Source organism: Melanotaenia boesemani, chromosome 13 (assembly GCF_017639745.1).
Source record: "Melanotaenia boesemani isolate fMelBoe1 chromosome 13, fMelBoe1.pri, whole genome shotgun sequence".
Taxonomy (NCBI): Eukaryota; Metazoa; Chordata; class Actinopteri; order Atheriniformes; family Melanotaeniidae; genus Melanotaenia; species Melanotaenia boesemani.
Window position 1 is genome coordinate 31,033,765 of NC_055694.1, and position 14,522 is coordinate 31,048,286.

General features: G+C 40.0%; 1 protein-coding gene across 11 annotated transcripts in view; it reads right to left on the reverse strand.

The window, feature by feature from the left end:
- Positions 1-14,522, reverse strand: part of LOC121651923 (extracellular sulfatase Sulf-2-like) — a 126,890-nt gene that overhangs the window by 39,980 nt on the left and 72,388 nt on the right. Inside the window, exons 1-3 of one of the 11 annotated variants that reach the window (XM_042004386.1) lie at positions 11,252-11,570; positions 672-745; positions 531-584 (exon numbers count right to left, since the gene is read on the reverse strand). The exons of 7 other annotated variants lie outside the window; for them this stretch is intronic. The gene's annotated coding sequence lies outside the window, so the exon portion shown is untranslated. 3 more of the 11 variants (XM_042004382.1, XM_042004384.1, XM_042004387.1) reach the window with 3 other exon arrangements.

A 14,522-nucleotide genomic window follows, 5' to 3' on the forward strand; every position in this document is an offset into this window, starting at 1 on the left:
TTCTCAGAAAGACACTGGAACAGAGGCAGTGTGGTAGATGGTGGTGGTCTGCGTAACCATTACATAGGCACAGCTTCTTCTTTCATTGTTCCTTTTATGGGTCGCGTGTGAGCTTTACTGCACAACACTGCCCCCCCTGGTTTTCAGTAGTACTGCTCTATTAATGTTCCTGCCTACCAAACCTTAAACCTAGAGTAAATGCCGCCATTAATAGCAAAACAAGCTAAAAACATGTTAAGCTGTTATTTGTGCATGTAAATATGTTCATTGATAGATGTTGGACAGAGCTGTGTGTTCTAATAACACGCACACTCACAGGGGAGCTACTAAACAGTTTATTACTGCAACTATCACCACTTAATTGTTTTCAGGTTCTGGATGAACAACATGAAGCCGAGTGGTCCATCTGTTAGCTGCCTCCACTCCAACACGTGTTCTGCCTGCCAGTGACCCAACGCTGCCACTAATCCCTTTCACTGTATTTATGTTATGTCATTCAGTCCTATTATAAAAGTGACCTAAAAACCAACCTGAACGTTAACTGCAGGATTATTTCTCCATCTCTGTCTGGGTCACAGTGGCCTCTGAAAAGAACCAAATTGATGTCCAGAGGTCAAGTTATTTTCAGCACCAAAATGTCCAGGAGTTCAGAATGTACTCAAAGCACTAACCTTTTGTTCTTTACGAGGGAACTGAATCAACTGTGGAGCTCCAAGGTATCAGAGTGGGCTTCATACAACAAAACCTGAGGAAAAACGTCTAATTTAATCTTTAACATCACAGATGAAATTCAATGTTCACCCACTCTGCTGATAGAGCACCCATAAACAGATGCTACATGTCCAATCCAACATCAACTGAAGTTCAAAGAAATTTAGGGGGGGGGGGCAAGGACATTAAAAAAAGGTGTTATGTCCCCAGCCTGCAGCCTGAAGATGTATGTGAGAACTCTGCTGCTTGATGATGAGAAAATTGATTGATAGCTGTCACAGCTGAAGACAATCCCTAATAACTAGCGGGATTGGATGGATTCACCCACTTCCTGCCTGATGTCACCGCCCACGGCTGGGATTGGGCGCGACCTGTGCCGTGCCGCTGCTACAGGGACCAATCAGGACGACGCCGGGTCCTTAAGAAGGAGCAGCTGTCATCCTTCGGGCGGCTGTGATTCATTGACTCGCGGTGCGCCAACCTGGGATTGTGTGAAAACGCTGGTTGTGACTCTGGTACCCTGAGGATTTTTTTGTAGTTGGATAAGCTTTGTATTCCCTTTTGTTTAGTTGTTTGCACAACTGTGCTGGAATTGGTAACTGAGAAGAGACACTCCGTTGGAGTAGAGCTTTTGGTTGTTTGTATTTGATTTTGGTTTTCTCGTTAGGAGACTTTGACTAGTTTAGTTACCTTTTGTGTGCTCTGTACGAGACACTTTTTGTTTGTAAAGACTGTTGTTTTGTTAATTAACGTTAATTGTAAATCGTTAGCTTGTTACCTGAATTAAGGACACCTTTTGTTTCTTATTTTCTTTATTTTACCAGACTGGATATATTACCTGAACATAGGACACCTTTTGTTAGTTATTTCTTTTTTTTGTTTGTTTAAACCCTGGTTTGGCTAATAAATTATTGTAAATATTTATATATCCTCCTGTGGGTCTGGTTTATTTGTTTGTTATTGACTCCTGTTCCCCTAGCTTTGAAAAGGGGTCGTAACAAAAGGAAACTAATGACATGTTTTTAGCCATCACTGCAAGGAAAGGATTTTAAACTACTTCATCATTTTTCATCCATCCAGTATTGTAGTACTGCCTGAACCGACAATATACTTTTCATTTCACGTTTGCATATCCAATCGGCTCCATTATGAATAACTGTTCTCGCACTTGCTTCTGTACTAGGCTGGTTACCAGAAGATGCCACTAGGGGGCGCATTGGAGAACTCTGACTGGATACAGCTGCTGAACTGGGGGAACCTGGCTACTGTTTACATTCCCACAAGTAAAATTTGTTAAAACATTTCTTAAAACACGCTGGAATGAAATGTCCTAACCATGATGAGCTCACAGGAAAAGTGACGAGTCATTGCGATGCAGATATACTAATTAATAACTTAGCTCCTTGCAAACTGCTGAATAATGACTGACGTTTAGATTTCGATGTTTCCACCTGTTTCAGTCTCAGATGCCTGTGTTTACCTGGTGTTTTTGGGAGGTTCCTACTCCTGTCATGAATTTAAAAACTACCAATCATTAAACATTCATGCAGCTGTTTTATAAACCAGACCTGCGAGTACACCATCGTACTGAAAATATCTATGTAAAACATTTGTTGTGTGCCACCTCACCTGTTCTCTCAACATCCTGTCACAAATTCTGAAAAAGAAAACGGCCACTGCACCACTACTCTTATATTCGCCCCCATTCCTCCCAAACTGGTGGATCGTCTTGTCATCATAACTTTCCATCATTTTTACTGGGTGACTTTCTCTCTGGTCTAACTGGTCCCTAAACTGCCCCCTACTGATTACTCACATATCGCAGCTTGTGAGCACCTTGCACTGATTCCTGAGGACAAGCGTTTAAATATAAAACAAACTAAACGAAGCAGCCATGATAAACATGCATACGAGTAAAAAGAAGGAAGTAAATTCTATATTCTGGTGGCTGATAGGCTGAGTGATGAATTCCTTCTCTCCTCCTGCTATGTCATCATTTCCAGTCCTAATTTATCCACCAGGAATACACAAGAAAATAAGAGGGAATTAAATCAATATCTGTGCCGTGTGGTGTAAGGAAGGGGGGGGTATTTAATGTTCTTGTTACAGCTGCTCATCTCTACCATCAGACCAGACTATTAGATCCTAACAGGCTCATCCTCGCTGCCACATCGACAGAGGAACAACTAAAAGTTCCTCTAACTCTGATTAATGACACACATTAGCATCAGTTCTCCGAGTCAGCAGCAGTAAAATAAAGCTGTCCAGGTCATCGAACAGTTAACAGACTCTGGAGCATTTATTTCTGACGCTAACTACACTATGACATCTGTCCCGATATGCTTGAAGAGCTTAATTCACTGGTTGGAAGTCAAAGGCTTTTCAGCACAGCTGGTCTTCAATATCTGACATCCATGGAGCTGGAAGATGAAGCTGCTACTGATTCCTGATAGTTTATGTTCAGATCTTTTGTTCGGAGATAAGTGAAATATTACACTCTCAGTTCAGGAATTTGCAGTACATGATTGTGTTAAAGGAAATGTGATTTAAAAGCACCTCAAATTACAAAAAAAAATCTTAATTAATCATTTAAGCAGAAAAAAAACACAGTTTACCCTTGAAATTCTTGAAATTACCCTTGATATGATCTATAAATCTCATCAACCCATATTTTATTCCCAACAGGCAAGACAAGTTTATTTGTAGAGCACATTGGTTTACATAAAACACCAAAAACATTACAGATGGTGCAAAGAAAGCATTAAAACGTAGTAAAGGCAGCAACAAATAGCAGTAAAATAACAATAAAAACAAAAATGACATTAAAAGGATTAAAAAGAAAGACAAGTTAAACGTTACAGCGCAGATTTCATGCATAGATGCTGTTCTGGGATTTTTCAGAAGGGTTTAAAATCTATTCTGTGACTGACTGGAAGCCAGTGTAGATATTAAAACTGGTGTGATGTGTTCAGATCTCTTAGCCCTGGTTTAAACTCCAGCAGCAGCATCTGGATGAGCTGCAGATGTTTAATGCTCTTTTTAGGAAGTCCTGTTAAAAGACCATTACAGTAATCCAGCTACTGCAGATGGATGCATGGATGAGTTTCTCTTGGTCTTTCTGGGAGACTAAACTTTTAATTCTGTTGATGTTTCTGAGCTGGTAAAAAGGTAAAGTAAAAACAAAAGTAGTTTATAATTTAGCCGTAACAACAGTTTTTTTTACATTTAAAGTCCGGAGAATGTGTTAAAGTGAAGCAGGATGTATGTGAATGATCTGGGAACACTAGATGGTCTGACAGCGGTGCAGACTGGTCTGCAGTCTCGGCTCAGAGGCTGTTCAATCTGGCCGGAACGTCTTTATGGAGAAAAATTAATCTCAGATTGGTGAACCTCTGTCCAGTTTTAAATTTGAGAGACTCCAGACTACTTTTATACCCATTCATGGTACTGAACTGTTGCCAATTAACCTAATTAGTTGTCAAATGCACCTCCAGTTGTATTTTTTTATTTGTACCATTTGTACTAGCCTTTCGTTTCCCCTTTTCCAACTGCCATCAGATTCAAAATGAGCTCATATTTTCTATAAAACGGTAAAATGTCTCAATTTCAGCATCCGATATGTTGTTTATGTTCTACTGGTGATAAAATATTAGCAAATTTATTAACTACATTTTACACAGAGTCCCAGTATTTTTTTTTTAAATTGGGGTTGTACTTGGGTACAAAGATAACATTATTGTTAACAGGCCAAGACAAACTGAATTTCCATACATACAAGTTTAATTATATTGGAAACACTTTTCATCGGCCATCAAGCCGTATGGGAACGGACACGTTCCAACATGGGGAAACCTCAAATGTCAGCATCACTGAAGTCTCCTTCAGACCAGAAGGTTTTTCAACTGATCCATCCCAAATACTGAACCATATTTAACTTATACTGTTGGAATATTGATAAAAATAAAGGTTAATTGGTCTGTTTCAAGCTAACAGAAATCAGACTGTAGAAGATGTTTACAGCAGTTCCAACTTCTAAAGTTATTCGAGTTATTACATTATGAAGTCGGTGACTTCACACAGTATAAAAATATCTCATAACAAGAGAGGTTTCTTAGAACCGCACTTTTGTAGACGAGAAGCCTGCTTAGGTGTGAATATGAAGGGCTCATGAGGAAGTGACGATGGCGCTGCTGAGAGGAAACCACAAAGCTGTTTATGCTGCAGAGAGCATCGAAAGAACGCTGCATGAATTTAACATTTCCCAAGTAGCAGTTGTTGCCATCATCTACGTGGAGTAATGCCGTTCCTACAATGTTTTTCTCCATTAAAGTTTTAACCCCCACTCTTTAAACAAATTTAACCTTCTCTGTTGTCCTCTGCACGTTTAATGACACCAAACGGAGAATCAGCAGCTCCAGCTGTTACACAAGCATGAACAGCTTTTTTAAAAATATTTTCCCAACAAGATCTAGTAAAGACTTAAACCGTCCTGCACCAGAGTTATATTTAGATCGGCTGTCTAACTGTTTGCAGTGAACAGGCTCAGTGGTTTAAAGGAAATGCTCTGAATGGTTTGAATACCATTAGAATAATTTGGTGGAGTCTGAATGGGAGGAGGACCCTTCAGCAGGTCCAGCATCTGCTGGACAGGCTGGAGCCAGAGGATGGGGGGCATTTAAAGCTGTGCATTAATTAACACAGAGTCCCGTTAAACTGCCAAATATGGCTGAAATGTTTCACTGTCAGATTATTTGGATGTATGCAGTACATTATAATGCTATATTAGGCCCTGCACGTGCAGTCATGCTCCCACGAGCAGCGACCACGGCCGTGAACGCCCCAGGAATCATAAATTCTATCGTCTGTCATCGTGATGGGCCCTTTCTGGCTCTCAACCCTCGACTCGATCACATCTATCTGCTCATTAATATTCATGAGGGGGTGTGCAGATGATGCAGCTGGCTGCCAAGTGACTCAAAATGAAATGTGGTGAATGTCAATAAAAGGCTACGGCAATAATGCAGCTCCAACTGTTCATCCATATTCATCAGAGTAACCAGCGGGGGGTGACTAAATACTGGAGAGGTGAAAGGTCACAGGTCGGCTCTGCTTTCACTTTGGAAAGTAGCTCAAAACAACTGAACACTGCTGCGGTTTCCATGGTAACAGATGTATATAGAGTTACAGATGTTTGCCTCTTGTTTAACAGTGAAGAACACTGAGCTTTAATGCGATGAAACCTGAGCTTTAAATAGACGCATCTTTTCTTTGAGAACAAACAAACTCAGAGCTTCTTTCACACACACAGAAGTCCTGATTCAGCCCTCAGCTTATCAGATTTCTCTTCCCAGCAGCCACACTCTGGTCTTAAGCAATAGTTCTCTAGCTTTCTGAAGCTCTTTCAGTTTTTCTTTAGACTTTTGAAGCATTATTTTCACAAATTTGCCGTTCATTCCAAAAACTTCAGCACAGAAATGAAAAACCCTGCTGATACAGTTTTAAATGGACCTTCACGTTAATTTATTCTTAGAAAATGAGACCAACTTAAAGGGTTTTTAAAGGTGTTTTTTCTTTCACAAGGCAACATTTACAACTTTTCCAGTCTTTACACTGAGCTGAGTTAAGCTAAGCTAACATCATCAAAATTTAACTTAGTCTCAAATTGTGCTCGAATGCAGACTCAGATTGTTTAACATCCTCTTAGAGAATTTTATCACTGAAAATATCTATGGACAACTTTTTTCCCCACAAAGTGTAAACTTTGGGTCGGATTGGTGTGGACACTGTGAGCCAGATGGAAAATTTCACAAACAGTCCTAAACCTCGTGGAACGCCGTTCCAGAAGAGTTGAAGCTGTAGCTGTAAAGGCTGTATACAACGCATTTAATGACAGTGGCATCAAACCTCTGGCCTGATATGCAGATGAAGAAAAGAGGAGGACGACAAAAGTCACACGTTTCAGTGAACACCGTTTAAACTTCAAAACCAGTTCCTCTTTTCACCTTAAACATTAACTGTGTCACATGAAGCGACTTTGTTACAGAATTTGTAATAATTTTAAAAACAAATTGTGTGAATTCCCCAAAAGTATCTGAACAAGTTTGAGTCCTCCATCTGCCTCTGACGTCAACACGTTTATCCAAAGCAGCTGAGCCACATGCTGGAAAACCTTTAAGATGCGATAGGCTTTATTGCCATGGTTCCCGCCTCATGCTTCCCTAGTGATCCTTCCTCACTGCTGTGAAGCGGTGTGGGTAACCTGCTCTGAAGGAGTGGATGAACCTCTGCAGTCGTCCTGCGTTTTTAATTGTTGTGAACTCAGTTTTCCATCGTGACATTCTCAGGGCTAGATTATAGAATTTCTTGGTACAATAATCACAATTATTATGTGTTCATTAATTTCCAACACTATAAATGTTGGAAACTGAACACTCTTTATAGGTCTTTAACTTTTATTAATTCCTATTTTTGAAGGAAAAAAACAAAATACATAAACAAAGTACAATAAGCATAAATCTCCTTACGGCTGTGTAAAAAATAAAGAAATCCCACAGATTAACTCTCTCAGAGAAAACAGATGGAAAAGGCTACAGGACCTCTACCTGGACTGGGGAGGCTTCTTTCTATAAAAACCTTTATTAAAAAATTATAAAAATGGCTTTGAACATTTCTTTTCTACCTGAGTAGAGAGTTTAGAAACCCAAGAAAAAACATCCAGCTAGCTTTGACTTCCACACAAATAACACTGGAAATAATACAGTCAAACTCAAACACACAGCAGGCCAAAAGGAAAAAACTGGAACAAGTTGAGAGCAGGACTGTTCAATGCTCATTAAAAACTTTTTAAAATGACCTTATTGCACTTCAATGTAGGGCTGGGCAATTAATCGAATTTTAATCGCAATTACGATCTGGGTTTTCAACGATCATAAAAATGAAATGGTCTGATTATTTTTTGTCCTTCGATTTGTGCTGTTTTCAAATCGAGCGCAGCTGTCATTGCAGCGCTTTGCTGCAGACTCCTCCCACTGCTGCAGACTCCTCCCACTGCTGCAGACTCCTCCCACTGCTGCAGACTCCTCCCACTGCTGCAGACTCCTCCCACTGCTGCTTTAGTTTTATTCAGAACGAGTTGCAGACACCTGGACACACGGGAGGCGGCGTCGCTCTTTCTCCATCATTTTCTATGTAAACTTACACGAGGAAGCGAAAATCGCTGCCCTCCTCCAGCCAAGCAACAGTCGTGCATGTAAAATGTTGCGTTCATGCACACAGACGTGCACACACAAAAAATAGAAAAATATTACATTTTTGTGAGTCGCAACTAAATAATCCACCAGCTCCCAGAGTCACAGAGAGACAAACGTTATAAACAAACAGAACTTTTTTCTCAGTTAACACAGTGAACAATCCGGGATTTAAGAACCTCATCAACACTTTGGACAAACGGCATCACTGCCATCTCAACACCATGTTAGTGGACTGTCTCTTTCTTCCCTGTATGACGAGTGTAGTGAGGGTGTGTGAAAGACGTGGTAACAGTCCGATGTTTCGCCACCGCTACAGACCTGTGGTAAAGCCGCACCAGAGCCGTATAGAAATGTCGAGCTACATTTTATTGACGCGGATTTCAACGTGAAAACAAAATGTCTCCAGACTATTTTTTTCCAGATCACACCAGGCAGAACATAGCTGCTGGTCTGAGACAAACAATAGCTATGGGGACCTGGTGGAAAGAAACTAGTCGACATTACCACAGTAAACACTTCAAATGTGCCTCCCCACACACACACACACACCTCTTTTCTATAATTGTGTTAAATAATCGAGATTTCAATTTCAATCAAAATAATTGTGATTATCATTTTTCCCATAATCGAGCAGCCCTACTTCAATGTCAATGGCATTGTTTTAAGGAGGAGATTACAAAAGAGGAGAGCCAGATTTGTGGCCATGGCATTTTGTGGAGCAGTGGCAGCAACGTCTGTACAGAGAAACGTGTGTAAGGAGTCGCAGCCGGGAGTGGTGGAGAGTGATGTGAGCGCCTTTACAGATAAGAGTTTATAAACAATGATGTGTATGACGTGTAGGTCGGATTAATGCGACCTGGCCGTTCAGACTGAAGTAGCATGGCAAAATATCCGCTACGTATCAGATTTAGGACCACATATCCAAGTGGCCTGGGTCGCATTAGAAAAAATCGGATCTGTGTCGTTCAGACTGTCATGAAAAGATCAGATACAGGTCACATAAGGGAAAAAACAGGTTGGGTCACTTCAGCCTGCAGTGTGAACGTAGCCTAAGTTATTGCCTATAAAACAACGTTAAACATTTAATGAAAGTATTTTTAAATCTGTTGCATTTATTTCTTATGGATTTATGAGCATTTTTAGAGTAATTTTAAAAGAAAACTTTTTCTACAGAAAAGCTAAAAATAATTTCCTCAGTTCTACAGTTTATGATGGCACTTTACATGCTGTGCAGCACTTTGGTCAACCACGTGTTGTGTTTTTAAAGTGCTATATAAATATGGTAAGGTATTCTCAACATTTTTTCTCACTTTCAATTTTCCTTAAAAATGTCCTTGTATCTGTGGTGGTGCTTCACGTGTCTTCGTTCGTTGTTTTCTTTCATTACAGCCTCACTGTCTCCACACAGACGACACTCAGCTTTGTCCTTTACATCCACAAACATATTCTCTGCTTTCAAAGTCCTCTCTTTGTTTAGCCTTTTTTTGGGGGGAGAGCGGTTGTTGACAAAAGCGAGTAGCTCTGTCAGGCTGGTTAGACGGTTTTCTCTGTCCTCCAAGAAGACATATAAGCAGAACTCACTTGACTTAATTAATCAATTATAACCAGATAAATCTGAGAAAGAGTGAAAAGCTAAATATCTCCATCATTCTTAGAAAATCTAATCCCCTGAGGCTGCTTTTCATTACGACAGCATGTGTCCTTGTTTCCTTCACTTCCAGCGAGGAAGTTAAATGAGGACGCAAATGGGTTTTCCTTTCGGTCAAAATGTGTTCTTCACATGGAGGTGCTGGATTTCTGGGTGGGTACGCCTCTAAGCTCATGTCTGCTCAATGAGCACTGCAGGGACAGGACAGAGGACATGAGGTAACATTGTTGAGGATTGGGGAATTTAACTGAACAAGAAAGAACTGGTCATACAAGGAAGTCCATGATCATTTTGGTAGGCTGATCAGTGAAGCTGTAATTCAGAGAACTAAAAATCCACCAGGAATATGAATCCCTCCTTTTCCTCCTGAAACTGACTTCCATCACACGGCTGAACGCAGGAAGTATCCTCACAATGTAAATCTGACTTCACTGTTTTCTGGAAATAAAATTTTCATCCATGACTCACACGGAGTTCATCTTACCTCGAGATGTGGAGAAGTGGAAACAGGAAACTGTTCCTGGTTTCTGTTTTATCTTGTTGAGGACAAACAGAGTGTTCAGTACTCTGGAAGTTAGAAATGATGAGGCAGAATCTGTAACGGAGCACATCTCTGGCCTCTCAGCTCCCGACCTGCTGCTCCGACCCAAGATCCACAGCTGCCCACATCATAGGAACTAATGCAAACCCAGACCAGAGATGAGCTGATAACAAGCAGCATTTCTGGATCTTGCTCACGTTTGGCTTATTCTTTGCATGATAGAGCTTTGATCTGCATTTGTTGACCCACTTTGTCTCAAATTGATGAACCTCTGTTCATCTTTACATCTGAGAGACTCTCTGTTTATACCCAGTCATGTTACCAACATGCTACCAATTAACCTAATTAGTTGTCAAATGCATCACCTACTTGTCCAGCCTTTTGTTGCTCCTGTTCCAACTTTTTTACAGACGTGTTGCTGCCTTTAGATAAAAAATGAGCTCATATTTTCCACGAGAAGGTAAAATGTCTCAGTTCCAACATCTGATAAGTTCTTTATCTTCTACTGGGGATAAAATATTAGTTGATGAGATTTGGAAATCATTGTATTCTGGTTTTATTTACGTTTTACACAACATCCCACCATTTTTGGAATTGGGGTTGTCACTGAATCACCCTCCTTTAAAACAAAATATGATCCTTTATGCCATGCAAAGCACTTTTATTCATACGTGCTTTTTCCCCCTCGACTGATACAAAATAAATAAAAAGCCTTCATCCAGTCACACACTGAGCACTCCGGGCCAAACTAAGATATTTTCTAAATTTGTAGCTGAAGCACTTTACTCAGACACTAGAGTGTTTTCATAGTTTTTAAAAGTTATTTAGAGAAATAATGGTCATCATTCTGAGAGACAACACAGGAAACAGTCACTGCTGAATTAAAGCAGGAATATATGCAGAATATCACCAGACTTAACCAACAATCCAGCTAAAAGTCAAACTCAGACAATCCAGACGAACCCGAAGCTTTCACCTCCACTGCTCATAAGAATAAAAACACTTACTGCAAGTGTGCAGAAAACATGGAGATCAATCGAACTCAGAAGAGACGGCACAAATCTCCAAAAACTCAGCAGATTAATGAACCCACAGACTCACTTCTCCTTCTTTCTTCCTCTTTTCGCTCTTTCGTTTCCTCTCTGATGACGTTTTACACTCAAATCTGTCACAGCTTCTCTCTTTCTTTTTCTCTCCATTCTTCTTTGTCTTTTGCTTCGAGCACAACTTCCTGCCTCGTCTTCATGGCTGCCTTGCCTTGCTCGTGGGCCCCAGCACCAAACCGACAACCTCCTCCTCTCAGCTCAGCTCTAGTTAGCCGTTGCCGTGGCGGCAGACAAGGCAACGATTCCCCGTGGTAACGGCTCTCTCTCCCCTCGACGACCACACATTCTCCCCGTTGTAACCACAGCTCCTCCTCCTCCTCTCTGTCGATCTTTTTCTTCCCACCTCCATCTCTCTGCTCTCCCCTGGTTCTCTCCATCACTCCCTCCCTCCTCTCTCTGGCTCTAGCGCTCTCTATTGTCTCTCTACAGCTTCATCACTTTTTCATCTCCGCTGCTCTGCTCCTGTTTACAGCTGGACAGAAATAAACCAAAATGAGAACTCAGGCATTTGTTTTCATTGTAATTTCAGTTCATTTGGAAAAATGATGGACTGATGAAGAAGGAAGGAGGTCATCATGAAAACTTTAACTTTCCTTCAGTTCATCTGGATCATCGGAGTCGGATTAGTTTGACTTTTTTCTCCATTTCTAAGCAACAAAAATCTCTCAACTTTCAGCTGCGACCAGTAAACAGCAGAAAGGACGTGGTCATGATTTCATTCAGTTTTTTCTCTAAACTGTCACACAGCGTCCAGGTCTGAATGATTTATCTGCGAAGACGCAGCAGAGTGATGGCCCTCCCTACTTCAACACTCTTTGGCTGCTTTATTAATGTAGGGGATGTCAAATGTAAAAGCACATCCCGCTTTCAGCTGCTGATGTTTGGTACTGCAGATGTCTCCAGGGACCCTCATGGCTTCGGTCCTTCCATCGCTGCTTGTCAAATGTGGTGAAAACCTCACAATGAATCTTGAGAGCAGAAAACTTCCTCACTGAAAACATTTTTACAGTTCAGGGTGAATTTCTTCTTTCCAACCACGGTTAAAACTCAGATTTTGTCCAGAAGTGAATCCTGTTTCTGTTCAGGTGGAGGAAAGTCTGGTAAGATGGAGGTAGAGGTGGCTGGCTGCTCTGACAGTAACCTATCTGCCACACTGGACTATACCACAGATTTAACACCAACAAAGCTCAGTTTGTGGCTAAAGTACTCAGTCTATATGCAATGATCTTAAACAAGATTTGGTCTAATGTAGAATAGATGTAAAAAAATAAAAAGAAATCCACAAATGAGGCATATTTACTGTAAGTAGTTTGTTGTAAGTGAAAAACTTTCCGACTGATTGAGTCGGGTTCAGCTTCATGTTTCAGGAAAATGAGTAAAACATAAAAGGTTTCCATCCTTTGGGTTTAACCTTCATGTGTTTTGCTAATTTGCAGCAAACCACTTGTGGCCTTTTTTTTTTCATTTATGTCATATTTGATTTATTTGCTTTTATTCACTCTTATGTATTTATTCATGTTATTCATTTAGTATTTATTTTATTTATTTTTTTAAACATTTAACTGTACTTTACTTCAGTCTTTATTTTTATTGTACGGTATTTATTTTGATTTTTATAAAACTGTAAATAAAGACAGGGTTTAAAACTTGAGCTTCATAAGCCAACAAGTCATCCTCTGTTTAGCCTTCGCTTGAAGCACAAAATACTCCGTCACCTTCTGCTGAAAATTTCTTATTTTCTTTCGCATTTTTTCCTACCTTTTCCGCAAATACAGATTATATTTAAGATATAGAGTCAGAATTGTATTAATTTAGTTATGAAATAACTGTTTTTAAAACAAACAAATTCAACAAACTACTGAGAATAATCTGAGGCAGACCAGTGTCGTCTTCTTCTCTGTTAGGTTGTAATATTCCTTTCAACCATCCAGTGGTGAGTGTTCAAATACACACACAGTCTTCAACATGAATAGAACATGAAGACAGAAACATCATCTGAATAAAAAGACCTCATTTTCATTCACGTCCCCTCTCATCCATCCAGCCTCCATATTAACGCTCCACTAAAGGCTCCGCCCACTGGCTCATTTGAACATCCTATCATCCCTTTAATGCACTCTCCATCCACACACAGCTCATCTATATTATAATCTCACCCCTCACCTCATTTACACACACCATCATCCATCTATCCATTTATTCCTAGAATCCACCGTGCATCCACCAAGCAGGCTGCATGGTGGATTCTGGAAATATTAAACATTTTTCTCTGGAAGATTTCAGATATTTTCATTTGTAATGTATAAAAAGTTTAAAGCAAACATCTGAGGATGAAGAGGAGCACTGACAAAGACGATGCTCAAATCCGGGAAACATGAAATAGATTGTTGTCTGATCAATGAAACATGATTGGCTCTTACTATTTTTAGTCCATGTGGTTTTTTTAATGTAAAAATGTAGAAGCTGAACTCTTTTAATCCCAGTCAGCTTGCAGACATGATGTTTCCAGGACAGCCTCAGCTGTCAGATTATGATGTAAAATGAATGTATGAATAGATATAGCAGCATAAAGGCCGACCAGAGGAAGGAAGCAGAATTTATTACTAACAGAACTTAGTGGCCAAGCCTTGGTTTTCAGGAAAAAAAAAAAAAAATACTGGCATTGAAGCAAACACACAACAGAAACTATACATTTACATGTATGTGACACAAGACACATACATGTACATACTGCACGTGTGCATATATATGGGTGTAAGTATGCATATGTATGTTTGTGTGTGTATGTAGATGTATGTGTGGATGTGTTTGTCATGACAGAGCTGAATATTGATGCTTGTGTGTTTTATTGTGTTTTATTGTATTTAATGTGAATGACAGCATCATTAAGGCACCTTAAGGCTGACACTTTTTTATATTTCGTTGTGTTGTACAATGACAAACAAAGCTCTATCAGATCCGATCTGACCCATCTATCAAGATTTATACTTTTTCCTCATTTACAGTTATTTTTGCTATTTTGCCACCGTGCATCAAAAATGCCTTCTTGTCTTTATTCCAGCCATAGAGGAGCATTACTTTTTGTCTTTTCAGACAAACAGAACTTTCTGTTCACTGGTTATCTTTGGCTGCCTTTGACTGGACATTACAGTCAATTTAAGCTCTCTGACTGGTGGAAAGCTTGACAGGAAGTGGCTTTACCATCATTTCCAGGTCTAAGTAGAGGTCTCTTACCACCAAAGTAGTGATAAAGATCTTTTTCTTTA